The sequence below is a fragment of the Callospermophilus lateralis genome, chromosome 4 (assembly GCF_048772815.1).
Source record: "Callospermophilus lateralis isolate mCalLat2 chromosome 4, mCalLat2.hap1, whole genome shotgun sequence".
Taxonomy (NCBI): domain Eukaryota; kingdom Metazoa; phylum Chordata; class Mammalia; order Rodentia; family Sciuridae; genus Callospermophilus; species Callospermophilus lateralis.
In genome coordinates, this window is record NC_135308.1 from 78,082,925 (window position 1) to 78,100,120 (window position 17,196).

General features: G+C 36.7%; 1 pseudogene; it reads left to right on the forward strand.

Moving 5' to 3' along the window:
* Nucleotides 1–883: 883 nt before the first annotated feature.
* Nucleotides 884–15,916, forward strand: LOC143398360 (poly(rC)-binding protein 2-like; annotated as a pseudogene).
* The last annotated feature ends 1,280 nt before the right edge of the window (nucleotides 15,917–17,196 follow it).

A 17,196-nucleotide genomic window follows, 5' to 3' on the forward strand; every position in this document is an offset into this window, starting at 1 on the left:
AAAAATCTACAAAAGCTTTAAACATTTAGCTACAGTCTGATTAACTAAGAGAAAAAAAGAATATTCAAACAACTACAATCAGAAACAAACAAAAAAGGATATTAGAACAAATGTCACAGAAATATAAAGGATTATATAAACAATTGTGTGACAAAAATTGGATAAGTTAGATGAGAAGGAAAAATTCTTAGAAACAAACAATCTACCAAGAATGGAACATGGAGAAACAGACTATATGAATAGACAAATTACTAGTGTGAAGACTGAATCAATAAAGAAAGACTCCCACAAAGGGAAAAATACTAGACCAAATGGCTTCACTGGAGAAATCAACCAAACTTTTAAGAAAAAATTAACATCAATCATCCTGAAATTTTCAAAAAAAAAAAAAAAATTGAAGAGGAAGGAATGTTCCCAAGTAGTACTAAGAGGTCAGCATTATATGATACAAATTCAAGCAAAGACACCACAAGGAAAGAAAGTTACAGACCAATTTCCATGATAAATGGATATGTTACTACATTGTTATTACTACAACAAAATATCTGAGATTGTATAAGTATTAAAGCAAAGAGACTTATACTTCTGGAGATTGGAGGGTTGCATTGGATATAAAGTATGCAGGTGGAACAGGGCATTATGTGACAAAAGGCAGACAGTGTGCCTGTGTATGTCTCTTCTGTTCTCCTCCATCTTCTTATAAAGCCACTACTAACAATCATGGAACCTCCACCCTGATGAACTTGTCTAATTTTACTCATCCCCTGAATGGCCCACTTCTAAATTATAGTTGGATTAAGCTCCAATCCTCTTGCAATGGGTATTAAATTTCAACATATCAACATTTGAGGAGTATTGAAACCACAGCCAAACCATAGCCAAGATGATGGGTAAGTACTCAACAAAAGTTTAGCAAACCAAATTCAGCAGCTTAATAAAGGCTTATGCAACATGAGCAAAATGGGATTTATTCTTGGAAAGCAAAGATGTTTTGTCACATGAAATTCAATGTAATACATGACATTAACAGAATGAAGAACAAAAATCACATATTTATTTGATGAAGAAACACCATGGGACAAGATTTAACGAATTTAAACTTATTTTCATGAGAACTTATTTTAAACTTATTTTCATGAAAACACTTAACAAACTAGGAAAATAACCACATATAAAAATAATAAAGACCATTTATGAAAGGCTAACAATTAATATTAATGGTAAAAATGACAGCTTTCCCTTTAAAAGCAGAAACAAAGCAAGAATGCCTACTATCACTACATCTATTCAACCTGGTGCTAGAAGTTCCATCCAGAGAAATTAGGCAAGGAGACAAAAAGGCATAAGATTGCAAAAATAAATAAATAAATAAATAAATAAATAAATAAAAATGGTCTCTATCACCAGAGATGATCTTACACCTAGAAAACCCTAAAGATTTCACTCACATACACATACACAAAAACTTCTATGTAAAAAAAAAAAAAAAGAAAGAAAAAAAGTAAGGAAGAAATTCAACAATATCACTGTGACAAGAACAATTTTTCAGTAGAAAAAGCTTACTTGGGAGTTCATTGTTTCAGAGATCTGCATCCATAGACAGCTAACTTAATTTCTAGGGGCTCAAGGTGAGGCAGAACATCATGGCAGTAGAGTATGGTGAAGAGAAGTGGCTTAAGACATCACATCAGAAAGCAGAGAGAGGAGAGAGAGAGAGAGAGAGAGAGAGAGAGAGAGAGAGAGAGAGAGAGAGAGACTCCACTTGCCAGATAGAGAATATATATACTAAAGGCACTCTCTCCCCAAAGACCTACCTCTTCCAGCCACACCCAATCTGCTTTCATATACCATTCAGTTAATCCCACCAGGGGATTAATTCGCTGATTGGGCTAAGGCTCTCATAACCCAGTCATTTCACCTCTAAACCATCTTGCTTCATCTCACACATGAGCTTTGGGATACACCTTACATACAAACCATAATAACAGAACACAAATTCAACATGAAGAAATAAAGTGTGTTTCTATACACATTATGTATAATTATAATTCATCTATAGAAAAAAATCAGCCAATGAATGTTAAAGAAAAAAAAACTAAAATAGAATTACCACAGGAGCCAGGATTACCACCCCTAGGTAGATACTAATAATAATTGAAAGCAGGTTCTCTCTGTTATGGTTTGAATATATCCTACTCCAAATTCATATTGAAATGTAATCCCGCTATGGTAGTACTGAGTCATGAAAACTAAATCATAAGGACCTTGCCTTCACGAGTGGCAATACCTTACATAAGGGCTGAAAGTAGTTTAGGCTCTTTTTGCCCTTCTGTTTTCTGCCATGTGAGTTCACATCATTTATCCCTCATGCCTTTCACCTCTTCCATCATGTGAGGATGCAGCAAGAAGGCTCTCACAAGACACCAAATACTGACACCCTGATCTTGGACTTACAAGCTTCCAGAACTGTAACAAATAAATTTCTGTTCTTTAGAAATTACCCAGCTTGGGATATTTTGTTATAGCTCAAAAAGAGACTAGGTTTCAGAAAGGTAGTTTCATATCCTTGCTCTTTGCAGCACTAGTCATAAGAACTGAAATATGGAGCAACCCAAGTATTGTTCATTGGTAGGTGAATGGAAAAAGTTTAGCATCAACATACAATGGAATATTATTTGGCCTTAAAAAAGAAAGGAAATTTTGACATTTGCTCCCATATGGATGAACCTTGAGAACATTAAGCTAAGTGAAACATACGACCTAAAAAAAAAGTCAAACACTGTATGAACCTACTTCTAAGAAATACCTAGAGAAATTTAATTCAGAGACAAAAAGTAGCATACGGGTTTCTGGGGGTTTGGCTGCAGTGGAGTGAAGAGGTATGTTTTAAAAGGTACTTAGTTTCAGTTTTGCAATATGGAAGAGTTCTGGAGATCTGTTTCATAGCACTGTCAATATACTCAATACTACTATACACTGAAAAAATGGTTAAAATGGTAAATTTTATTTTGTGCATTTTTGCCACACTAAAAGATTTACAAATGAAATTTTTCATAACTGAGGGAGATCTAGTGTTTTGTAATGACAAATTAGGGAAGATAGGCACATTCTCTGAAAATACTGAAGATGTAAGAACAGTGTAGTCCCAACAGCTTTTTACCTATTCACATTTTTGAAAAATGACTCATTGAAGGAGTGCAATAGAACAATGGAGATGGAAGAGTGAGACTTTAAGGAGTATGTGGAAATCTCAACTTGCTCATGGTCTACCTCATTTGACATTGACCCATGAGTCTGTGTACACCATAACTAGCTCATTCAAATATGGGATTATAAGCAAATAATTCCTTCTCTCTGTGTATTCCTACATATTTTGCACATACATCATATGATTGCAATAGGGTAACTTCAATTTTTATTCATTTTTCTGTTACATCAAAAATTTCCCTTGACTCATGTCTGTCATTATATTGCCAAAAAAAATTGCATAAATGAAGTTGAAAGAAGAAGAAATATGTGAGGGAATATGTGAAAGAGGAAGGAAGTGAAAATAAAAAGCATAAGATAAGCACATATTCTTATATGTGGGGAATGGATATAAAACCCTTTCTTTATCTGCTTGCTAGGGCTTACATAAAAGTATCACAGATGGACTGGCTCAAACAACAGAAATTCTCAGAGTTCTGGAGTCCAGACCTCTCAAACTGGAGTGTGGGCAAAATTAGTTTCTTCAGACACCTTTTTCCTGGGTGTTAAGTGGCCGTTTTCTCTGTGTGTCTCCACATGGTCTTCCCTTTATGTCTCTGTGTCCTGATCTCCTCTTTTTTGGTGTGTCAGGATGCAGGTCATATTATGTCATAGCTCACCCTATCAGCCTCATTTTAACTTAGCCCCATTTTAAGTTAATGAAGCTGTTAAGGGACAGATTCTTTGAAGTCTTCATTTCAATTTACAGTCACATTCTGAAGTACCAACATATGAAGTTTGGGGGGAATGTGACACGATTTGGTTAATAAAATATTCAAATGAATTTTACACACTGAAGCCAGTCTAGTAATTATATTTGTCTGAAAAAGTTTATTTTTGTGTACATATGTGATTGCGTATTATAACTGAATTTATAGCTATTAATATAAGCAGATCCTACAGCAAAAGTTCATGGTTTCTGGCCAGCTGCAGTGACTCATGCCTGTAATCCCAGCAGCTCTAGAGGTTGAGGCAGGAGGATCATGAGTTCAAAGCCAGCCTCAGCAAAAGTGAGGTGCTAAGCAACTCAGCGAGACACTGTCTATAAATAAATACAAAATTGGGCTGGGGATGTGACTCCGTGATTGAATGCCCCTGAGTTCAACTCCCAGTACCCTCCTATCAAAAAGAAAAAAAAAAAAGTTCATGATTTCCAAACACCACTGAATAGCCTTCAAGTTCTTAGAAATCCTTTCAAATAGATGATTCTTCTACAGCTTGTTCTGTAATAAATTATGTAAATATTCAGAACATTTCAAAATTAGGTTGACAGAAAAAAACACTGCCTAAATGTTTTTGCTGTTCAAAGTTCATAAGTTTCCACCTGTGAACAAAAGGAGGTCACTTGCCTTTATGTACAACAGGAAATGCTTACCACAAAGGCCTCCCTAGAAGTCCCAGAACAAGCCACCAAGAGGTTCTGGGTTTTACCATTATACAAGATAGAAAATTACATAAAACAATCCTCTATATTGTTTATCAATATATATTTATGGCAAATGCATACAAAGCAAGCACACAAATAATATGTAAAAATCTCATTAGATACTATTTCTGAGAAAAAGTAAAGGGGAAATATCTTTATTCAGATCTATAAATTTTATTTGTTCGTTTTCACCCTGACACATAGGAAACATTGGCAAATGTGTGAATACATGTCATATGGGGGAGCCATATTTTTTTTTATTGATTGTTCAAAACATTACAAAGCTCATGATATATCATCTTTCATACATTTGACTCAAGTGGGTTATGAACTCCCATTTTTACCCCAAATACAAATTGCAGAATCACATCGGTTACACACTCACATTTTTACATAATGGCATATTAGTGACTGTTGTATTCTGCTACCTTTCCTATCCCCTACTATCCCCCCTCCCCACCCCTCCCATCTTCCCTCTCTACCTCATCTGCTGTTGTTCAATTCTTTCCCTTGTCCCCCCCCCATTTCCCCTCACAACCTCTTCTATGTAATTTTGTGTAACATTGAGGGTCTCCTACCATTTCCATATTATTTCCCTTCTCTCTCTCTTTCTCTCCCCCCACTCATCTCTGTTTAATGTTAATCTTTTCCTCATGCTCTTCCTCCCTGTTCTGTTCTTAGTTGCTCTCTTTATATCAAAAAAGACATTTGGCATTTGTTTTTTAAGGATTGGCTAGCTTCGTTTAGCATAATCTGCTCTAATGCCATCCATTTCCCTGCAAATTCCATGATTTTGTAATTTTTTAGTGCTGCGTAATACTCCATTGTGTATAAATGCCACATTTTTTTTTTTATCCATTTATCTATTGAAGGGCATCTAGGTTGGTTCCACAGTCTAGCTATTCTGAATTGTGCCGCTATGATCATTGATGTGGCAGTATCCCTATAGTACGCTCTTTTAAGATCCTCAGGGAATAGTCCGAGAAGGGCGATAGCTGGGTCAAATGGTGGTTCCATTCCCAGCTTTCCCAGGAATCTCCATACTGCTTTCCAAATTGGCCGCACCAATGTGCAGTCCCACCAGCAATGTACAAGTGTACCCTTTTCCCCACATCCTCACCAACACTTATTGTTGTTTGACTTCATAATGGCTGCCAATCTTACTGGAGTGAGATGGTATCTTAGGGTGGTTTGGGTTTGCATTTCTCTGACTGCTAGAGATGGTGAACATTTTTTCATGTACTTGTTGATTGATTGTATGTCCTCCTCTGAGAAGTGTCTGTTCAGGTCCTTGGCCCATTTGTTGATTGGGTTATTTGTTATCTTATTGTTTAATTTTTTGAGTTCTTTGTATATTCTGGATATTAGGGCTCTATCTGAAGTGTGAGGGGTAAAAATTTGTTCCCAGGATGTAGGCTCTCTATTTACCTCTCTTATTGTTTCTCTTCTTGAGAAAAAACTTTTTAGTTTAAGTAAGTACCATTTGTTTATTCTTGTTATTAACTTACAGAAGACATAAAGGAGGAGATAAAAAAATTCTTAGAGACAAATGACAATGCAGACACAACATACCGGAATCTATGGGACACAATGAAAGCAATTTTAAGAGGGAAATTCATTTCCTGGAGTTCTTTCCTCAAAAAAAGAAAAAAAAACAACAAATAAATGAACTCACACTACACCTCAAAAACCTAGAAAAGGAAGAGCAAAACAACAGAAAATGTAGTAGAAGACAAGAAATAATTAAAATCAGAGCAGAAATCAACAAAATTGAAATGAACAAAAAAAAAAACATTGAAAAAATTGATGAAACTAAAAGTTGGTTCTTCAAAAAAATAAATAAAATCGATAGGCCCTTAGCCATGCTAACGAAGAGAAGAAGAGAGAGAATTCAAATTACTAACATACGGGATGAAAAAGGCAATATCACAATAGACACTACAGAAATACAGAAGATAATTAGAAAGTATTTTGAAGCCCTATATTCCAATAAAATAGAAGATAGTGAAAAATTTCTTAAGTGATACGATCTGCCCAGATTGAGTCAGGAAGACACACACAATTTAAATAGACCAATAACAAAGGAAGAAATAGAAGAAGCCATCAAAAGACTACCAACCAAGAAAAGTCCTGGATCGGATGGGCATACAGTGGAGTTTTACAAAACCTTCACAGAATAATTAATACCAATACTTTTCAAGCTATTTCAAGAAATAGAAAAAGAAGGAGCTCTTCCAAATTCATTCTATGAGACCAACATCACCCTGATCCCGAAACCATACAAAGACACTTCAAAGAAAGAAAACAATTCTCTAATGAACTTGGATGCAAAAATTCTCAATAAAATCCTGGAGAATCAAATACAAAAGCATATCAAAAAAAATTGTGCACCATGATCAAGTAGGATTCATCCCTGGGATGCAAGGATGGTTCAATATACGGAAATCAATAAATGCTATTCACCACATCAATAGTCTTAAAGATAAAAACCATATGATCATCTCGATAGATGCAGAAAAAGCATTTGACAAAGTACAGCATCCCTTTATGTTCAAAACACTAGAAAAACTAGGGTTAACAGGAACTTACCTCAACATTGTAAAAGCTATATATGCTAAACCTCAGGCTATCATCATCCTAAATGGAGAAAAACTGAAGGCATTCCCTCTAAAATCTGGAACAAGACAGGGATGCCCTCTATCACCACTTCTATTCAATTTAGTTCTTGAAATACTAGCCAGAGCAATTAGACAGACAAAAGAAATTAAAGGCATAAAAATAGGAAAAGAAGAACTTAAATTATCGCTATTTGCTGATGACATGATAATATATTTAACAGACCCAAAAGGGTCTACAAAGAAACTGCTAGAGTTAATAAATGAATTCAGCAAAGTGGCAGGATATAAAGTCAACTCACATAAATCAAAGGCATTCCTGTATATCAGCAACAAAACTTCTGAAATGGAAATGAGGAAAACCACTCCATTCACAATATCCTCAAAGAAAATAAGATACTTGGAATCAACCTAACAAAAGAAGTGAAAGATTTATACAATGAAAACTACAGAACCCTAAAGAGAGAGATAGAAGAAGATCTTAGAAGATGGAAAAATGTACCCTGTTCATGGATAGGCAGAACTAACATCATAAAAATGGCGATATTACCCAAAGTTCTCTACAGGTTAAATGCGATGCCAATCAAAATCCCATCGGCATTTCTTGTAGAAATAGATAAAGCAATCATGAAATTCATATGGAAAAACAAAAGACTCAGAATAGCAAAAGCAATTCTAAGCAGGAAGTGTGAATCTGGAGGTATAGCGATACCAGATTTCAAACTGTACTACAGAGCAATAGTAACAAAAACAGCATGGTACTGGTATCAAAACAGGCAGGTAGACCAATGGTACAGAATAGAGGACACAGAGACCAATCCACAAAATTACAACTTTCTTATATTTGATAAGGGGCTAAAAGCATGCAATGGAGGAAGGATAGCATCTTCAACAAATGGTGCTGGGAAAATTGGAAATCCATATGCAACAAAATGAAACTGAATCCCTTTCTCTCGCCATGCACAAAAGTTAACCCAAAATGGATCAAGGAGCTAGATATCAAATCAGAGACACTGCATCTGATAGAAGAAAAAGTTGGCTACAATCTACATACTGTGGGGTCGGGCTCCAAATTCCTTAATAGGAGCCATATTATTTTAAATTGCTCATTTATCTGTAGTTTATTTTCCTTTAAGTCCCAAGTATGTACTTGGTCATGATTTTATTTTTAATATTTTTGGTGATTTGCTTAATGAATTTTATAATCAATAATGTCTCATTCACACAAGTATCAATTTAAATTATATGTGATTTTATTCCATTTACTGTTGTTGATATTTCGGTTTCTCCATAATTTTATCACCATATTTTTTTTGTGTGTGTGTAAGTGTGTCTGGGTGCACATATGTGTTTGCATATGTGTATTTTATTTACCTTTGGTATGTTATCTCTGTTTTATATGTGTGCATTGTGTGTTGTTTCCATACACTTCTTTTCAAAATTTGAAAAGTTATGTTGCTAAAGTTACCACCTCCTTAACTATGTCAATTCTTATCTATTTTTATTACTCCCTAATATTATATTTGTATTTCTCTAGTTTCATAATTTAACAGGCAAAAATACTACTTACTAACTTTTTGCATTCTATTCCATGGAATCATACTTTCTTTTTTTTTTTTTTTCTTTTTTTTAGGTCAACTTCATACATGCTTTTGACTTGAATGGACTAAGACATTCTAGTGCAATGAGTTTGCAGTTTTAGAAAGAGCCCTATACAACTGGCTTGGGTTGCACCTGTTAGTGGTATCATAAGAATTCTCTGACCATAAGTTTTTATAGACTCAATTGTATGGGACCAAGGCCCAGTTTTCCCATTTACTTTTTCTGTTAGCTTAGGCAAGATATTGAAACCCTTTAAATCTGCTTTTAGTCAGAACGAGCTGAGGTAATAGTGCTCTAGGAAAACTGAGACAACATTTGTAATAGAGCTTCTGGTCTATGGTAGGCCCATGCCTAGGATGCTCAATGTATATTGGCTACACTATCTTAAGCAGACACTGTAAATTAATACATGTACAGAACATGTGGAACATTTCAGTCATTCAAAAAATATCATTCAATAAATTTGTAAAGAGGGATACAAAATCATATTCTCTCTCTCTCTCTCTCTCTCTCTCTCTCTCTCTCTCTCTCTAATCTGGAAGGAGTTTCTCAGTTTTAGTGCTGCAAAGGAAGCACTAATGTTTAACATAGGACATAAAACCTGGTTTGAACAGTCAACAACTTGGTTTCTGTCTGCATGATGTGGAGTCAGGGAGCTAAACAGACACCTTGTCCTGGTTGCTCCAACTCCTGGCTTGTCCTATAACCTGATCCTGGAGACACCATCATCTATTGGAAATCCCATAAACCCTTAATTCTCTCCATCTATTTGTGAGATGAATTGCTCTTTATCTATCATTCAGCTACACCAGAGGCAGGAGGAAAGACCCATCCCTCCATTATTTTCCTAAAACACTCCTTCCAGTCAGGGAAGTTTCTTCCCACATTTAGTCATCTTTGAAGCCACACAGTTGCTCCTTTCCTTTTCCCCAGTGCCAGGCTCAGAAAAAGTCATGCTTTAGGCAGAATAACTCTTCATCTTTGAAGAAATCTGAGTAAAGATTCTTAAATCAGTCCCAGGTCATTGGTCTGATGTCCCGGCCGGCAGGACATATCAACGTGGGCAGTGAACCTAGATGGGGGGGAATGAAGGGACAAGAGACACGACACGAAAGGTGACAGCAAGACAGGAGTCTGATCAAGCTTCAAACTTTTATTGTTCACACAGGGGTATTTATATGCTGGGGATGGGGAAGCTCTCTAATCATCAATTGCTGGATTTGGGTGGGTATTTATATGCTGGGGATGAGGAATCTCTCTAATCAGCAATTGCTGGATGTGGGTGGTAAAACTGCCAGCTGCAAGATGTCTGATGATCCTGATAACCACAGGATGTTCCAGGGAGACAGGTAGCTGCAGGATGACTCCCAGGCAGGATGTCTCCCAGGGGGCTGTCAGGCTATTCTTTGAAGGAGAATTTCCTTCTAGTCCCTGACAGTCTGAGACCCTTCTTGGGCCTAATCATAAGCCCTAGGATGTGGGGTGTTTGTTAGGCAGGGAGGTAGAGCATAATAACATGCTTGCTTCACCCTGTGGGGGGGGTATTTTCCCCTTCATATTGTGCTGTACCCCACTTCCTTGCCCAAAGCAAATTTCTACTGATCCCAGTTTCTCCTCCTGCACTGGAGGGTGATTCTTCTAGGGTCTATGGGGATTGGTTTCTTTTTCCAATCTTGCTGCAAATGTTTCTGTCTGTTTCAACCCTGGAAGTTTCTGCAAGTTCCTACCAGCAGTATAGGCCTCACCTGGATGGTTTTTCAAAATGTAGAATTCCATACCCAATGAATATAGATTTGAATTAAAAATAAGATCTCCAAGTGATTTTCAAGTTTATTGACCTTTTAGAACCCTTATGTAAATAAAAAAATGATGCAAATAATCTGGTCCATTATTTTCACTTAGTGGGACCTCTGGCTGCTTACACGAGGAGGTAGATGGGTGATAGAGAGGGGGGACATGAACACTGACACGCTCCCCAAGAGTTTGTAGTTGATGTTTGTCAGTCCATTTGAAAGTATTTGTACGTAGAGAAATGGAGGAGTTATCCCCAGAATGAAATTTCTTTTGTGGATGTTCAAAGGATCCTTGTTTTCTTTTCTTTTCTACAGAACATGTAGACCAACAGTTCCCAGCAGAGGGCGCTACAATATCCTTCATTTTGTACACACACCTGTATACTGAAGTCAGAGAGTTGAAGTTATTGGGAAAACATTTAAATCATCATTATTGTTTTTGATGAAACAATATCTGCATTATTTATGGATTGTTTTCTTGACTTTATCAGTGAGTGAATAACCACAGTAAATTATGTTTTCTAACTCTAAAATTCTGGCTTCTTTCACAACCTACAGTACCACTTGGTTGCTCTTAGAATACCAGAAATACCAAATCATAGACATTACCTACTTCCAAGATTTTTCTGAGCCTGAGATTCATGCTTAGAAAGGCTTCTGTTTAAATAGTCTGCCTAAATTCAAGTAAGTTAAAACAATATTCATTATGTTGCTTTGCTAATAGTCTGTGGCTTCTGCAAAATGTAACCCATACCATCTGGACTTTATTTATTTATTTGTGGTGCTTCGGATTGAACCCAGCCTTGTGCATGTGAGGCAAGCACTCTACCAACTGAGCTATATCCACAGGCCCTATTTAGACTTTACAGAGTTAAATAAAATACTCTATCACATCTTTAGCTAGAAACTTTTAGGGAGAATTAATAACAGGATCACTCTGAGCAAGGTTTAAACATGTATATGATGATCTGAATGGCCTTAGGTACCCTTAAAATTGACTTCACTGTAGACAGTTTTCCTCCTGACTGTAGATTTCTGAATCTCTTTTCTTAGATAATTTACTTGAGAAAATTTACCATTGTAAATTCTTTTCCTCTTATATTTTGAAATGTAAATCTTTAGTCTTTGGACAGAAAGATTCCAGGAATATTTCTCTGCAAGCCATCCCTTTGACATATAATCAACAAAGATAGTATCTCTATCTGTCAGTGTAGGAGGGTAGAATCTGATTTACATAAGTCCCAGTGAGTCAACACAGATGATCTACTCATGGAACCCTTCCTCTAGCTCTTCAAATTATCCAAGACTTTTCCATAAGTACCCCCTAGGGCTTGTGGACTCTACTGTCATTTGTCCAGTGGAGTTGAATTTCATCTTTCTCCCCTTTGCTCCAGCTGATCTCTAGGGATGGGATGCTCAGACCTCCATGCTTTACATTCTGAAGGAACCTTCCCAGATCCTTCAGTCTAATGTTGCTTCCAAGATGTCCTACCCCAGCCATGTTTGTCATGCCTAACACTCTCTGAAATCACTTTCACTTTGCTGCATTTTTAGTATTGCCCGTTTCATAGCTGCTGGAATGAGAGTTCTAAGACAGCAGCACATTTCCTTTCTTATTCACAGCTCTTTAAAGCCTAATACCCAGCAAGCACATAATAATATATATGGATAAAATAACTGAATTGCATTTCCAAGCCATGTGACAGCACATGATACACAGTAATAAATAGTGGATTTTGTTTTGTATTTGATATATTTCAGTTTAGTAACACAAATCTTGTAGCTATCTAGACTTTTACTAAGTAGAATTGATTTTATGAATGACCCATTTTTTTTTATAAAGACAACAGTTTGCTCTACAAAAGTTCTGCAGCTTCAAAGAAAGCTCTCCTCTTTCAGAATTAATTTCAAACCTAATAGACTAGCATGAAACTAAAGGAAAATGGAATAGTCCAATTGTGGTGTAGACAGTGACTCCTATGGCATAGTAGTAGATCTTACATGCTTTAGAGTCAGATAGACGGAATGTTGAATCATACATAGCTGTGCGGTTAGTATCTGTGTAACATAAGAAAGCTATTAAGCACAAGCTTCAATTTCTTTCATAAAATGAGACTTTGTGTCATTGTTGCAAGAATTAACTGAGATAAGAATATCATTATGAACATTTAATAAACAGCAATCAAACTTCTATCTGTAATAAAATATCTGTCTTCCCTCCAATACATCACAGGCTGACACTTTTATAAAACTCAATAAAAAGAAACTGTTACAGAAATAAATTTTTGAAAAAGAAAAAAGAAGACCAAGAAAATAATCCATTTAAAAATTAGATTCCATAGTCATAAAATTATATTTCAACAGATATGATCAGAACAAAAATACAGGGAGAAAGGAATATAAAACTATGTGCTTATTGATAACTGTTATGAAGAATTACTATTACATTCCAGACTTTAACATTCTGAAACTGAAGCCAGATTTAAAGTTAGGTAGTCAGTGTAGTCAGGTAAATCAGGTCTAATATCGAGTGAAATCTAAAATGGAGGCCATGCTGGGAATGACTCAGGGAAAACGCAGGACAACTCATGGAATGTTAATGAAGTCCTGAAAAGGCCCTAGGCCAAAGTCCACCTCAAAGAAATGTTAATGGAGCCCAGGAAACAGCCCCCAACAGACTTGGAGATAGCCCATCCCAAAAGGTGATAATTAAGCCCACCTGTAGGCCTCCAACCTACATTCCATCACTGAAAGAACTATAAAAAGGGGAAAGAACAGCCCTTCCAGGGATTCCCACCTCTTGGGTCCCCTTCTTCCTCCGGGAGAAGTCTTTTCTGCTGTCCTTTAATAAACTTCTAATTTCTATTCTGACCTTGCCTCGGCGTGCTTCTTTGGTGTTATTCTTCAACATTGGGGAAGCAAGAACTCGTCACCAGTCAACAGCGGTTTCAAAACTATAACTGTTCCTAAGTTGGAGTGAAGTTTTATTTCTCATAATAAGTGCATACCTCTGAAGTTTTAATGAATTTTATTTTATTTATATCAATATGTGAAGTTTTATTTGACAAATGAGTTTGCCCACAGAAGTAATAGTTTCTTTTTAAAATTTAAAAACTTTTAAATTATTTATTTTAAATTAAGAACTAAAAACTGTACATATTAATTTGTACTATGTGATATTTTGATATGTAGATACTGCGGGGGGGGGGGTGACGAATAACTTGTGTACGTTGATGCAGCAGGAGTGAGAGCCATTTATTGTAGGATCTGAGCAATATTTATACATTTTACACAGCTTATCTAATTAGCATTAAATAGATACAGCAGCCAACCAATAAGGAATCTCCACACTTAATGGCTCGCTTTTGTTACTTCGCAAACCACTCCCTCTGGCATTTGGCCAGGTGCCATCCAGACTTGTTTACAGACTTTAACATTTCTCTGGCAAAATAACAGGTGCCAATCTGACTTGTTTACAGACCTTAACGTTTGACTTGTTTACAGACCTTAACAGATACAATATGAAATGTTTAAATCAGCTTCAACATGTTTATCTCATCAACTTTTGTGGTGAAAATTTTCAAAATACTTTTAGCTAGTTTTCTGAAACATTTAATTCATTATTATTATTAACTATAGTCACTCTCCTCTGCAATGGTATTTGTTTCATTTCAATACCACTCATAATAGAGGAACCAATTTCAAATATATATATATGTATATATGTCTCCAGGAGACTAAAACAAGATGCTTTAAGATAATTTCAACAAGCTAAGATTATTTATCTTTAAATCTTATTAAAAGTAATTTGAAATAATACTGTATTTTCAAATTTTGTCTTTAATAACTTATTAATTACAACTTACAACAAATTATCTTTTAAATTTTATAATTAATTTTTGCTATCTTAAGAAAATGAGAGACCAGCAGAGGTGGCGGCCTGAGCAGCCTCAGCCTGTGCCCTCTCCCTCCTGCCCAATCTCCCTCCTGCCTTCCCCCACCTGGGCCTCTTTCCCCCCTTTCCCCTCCACCCCCCCTTCCTTTTCTGCCCTCCCCTGTTGGTGGGTCCCCTGTGCCTTCCTGCTCACTCTAATTGTTCCTCTCCTGGCCTCCAGCTTCCTTTCTGGCCAGCTCCCCTCTCCCCCCCCCCCCCCAGTGGTCTCTTATCTGCAGTTTTTGGCTTTCACCCCCACCAGTGACCAAACACTTGACCACTCAAAGTCCAGCTCCCCATAACGCTGCCCACCAGTGTGACTGAAGGCGGATTCAATGTCACTCTCACCTTTGGGCTACTTATGCCTGGAAAGGAAGCTGGCAGTCTCATGGGAAAGAAAGCAGAATCAGTTAAGAAGATGCACGAGGAGAGTGGTGCCCATATCAACATCTCAGAAGGGAATTGTCCTGGGAGAATTATCACTTTGGCTGGACCCACTAATACCATCTTCACAGCCCTTGCTATGATCATGGATAAACCAGAAGAGGACCTCAGCAGCTCTGTGACCAATAGCACAGCTGCCAGTTGAACCCCTGTCACTCTGAGGCCCTGCAAGTCAGTGTGGCTCTCTCATGGGAAAAGATTAAGGAAATTATGAGAGTGAAATGTCCCGGTGGCAGGGGGTATGCTCCCCAATTCATCTGAACTGGTATTCCTCAATCCATTATTGAGTGTGTCAAAACAGATCTGCATCGTCACATTGGAGACTCTCTCCCTGTCCCCGCCCCAAAGGACGTGACCGTCTTCTATTGGCCCAAGCCCTTAAATTCTCCTATCATCTTTGCTGGTGATCAGGCCTATATTATTCAAGGATGGTATATTCCACAGCCAGATTTGACCAAGCTGCACCAGTTGGCAGTGCAACAGTCTCATTTTCCTATGACGCATGACAACACCAGATTCAGTGGCATTGGATCCAGCTCTCTGAGGTGAAAGGCTATGGGCAGGTTTGTATGCATCTGCTCAGACTCCTTCTCAGGAACTCACCATTCCAAACAACTTGATCAGCTGCATAATCGGGCATCAAGGTGAGATCCATTAGATGTATGGGGCGCAGATCAAAATTGCATACCCCGTGGAAGGATCTACTGATAGGCAAGTTACCATCCCTGGATCTGCTGCCAGCATTATCTTGGCTCAGTATCTAAACAATGTCGGGCTTTCCTTAGAGATGAGTGGCATGAAGAGCAGCTACAACAATGCAGATTCATCAATAATCCCTTTCTGTTTTTCACCATGATCCATCTGTGTAGTTTCTGGACAGTCAATGATTCCAGGTTGTAAATAATTTGTAAATTTTCAGTTTCTACACACTTTATCATTCACTTTTGATTTTTAAATTAAAGCATTTTAATTCTTTTCTCTGTTCTGCCATCAATGCTGAGATGTATATTTAGTTTTATAAGCTTCTCCTTTTATTTTTTGGCTCATGAATTTTTCTGTTTGTCATGGAAATGTAAGAGTGGACTATTAACACATTTCAGTTTAGTGCTGTAATGTCAGGAATTAAAAAAAAATTAAAAGATGGAATGGAGCATCACACTTTTTAGTATGGCCTGCTGCTCATGCCTCATGTGAAACTCATGCCGATAATGATCCACCACTGACTAAAATAGTATTGTGTTAGTTCATATCATGTTCAGTAAAGTGAGTCCACAGGCTTAGACATCATGAAAATGTCAACTTGTTATTTATAGTTACTTTCAATTCTGTATTTAACTCATCTTTAACTGGTAATATAGTTTCATGGGTTGCCACTGGTCCACAATTATACTTCAAACTATATCACTCTAAGGCAAAAAAAAAAGAGATAAATTGTTATTTCTATGATAGGATCTTTTTTTTTTAAATGGACTTAATACCTTTATTTTATTTGTTCATTTTCCTTAATGTGGTGCTGACATTCGAACCCAGTGCCTCACACATGCTAGACAAGCATGCTACCACTGAGCTGCTACCACTGAGCCACAACTCCAGCCCCTGATGAGGCTCTAATTATCACAGTAACTCTGGATATGTTACTATAGGCAGATTAATAAAATCTCAGAAATGTTTCTTCTTTCAATGAAAGAAATTTTAGTTTTTATGTACTCTTTTGTAGGCCTTTTTATTAATTTCACCATCTAGCACTTTATATATCACCTTTCACACATATGTTTGCAATTTGTTTACTTGATTAGATCATAAGAAATAAAGCAGATTTGAGCCAGCTTCCACAACCTTTTCAAATAATTATTTCACTCAAAATCCATTTACATTTTGTGGGTCTGTCATAAAAAAAATCTGTGATCACATGCTCATTTATGTACCCTCCTCCTTATAAGCAAAAGATTATAATACATGAGGTAGAACATTGCCTTTCTTCTGAAGACAAGAGAATTCTGAATGCAGCTCCAGGAATTAATATTGCTATGCCCATGAAAAATTTTTTTTCTGAATATATAAAATAGGCATTGATTAAAACTGCCTTCCCTGATGATGTTCCTGAGAAGTGTAGTCAACATGCAAGGCATGCAGTCA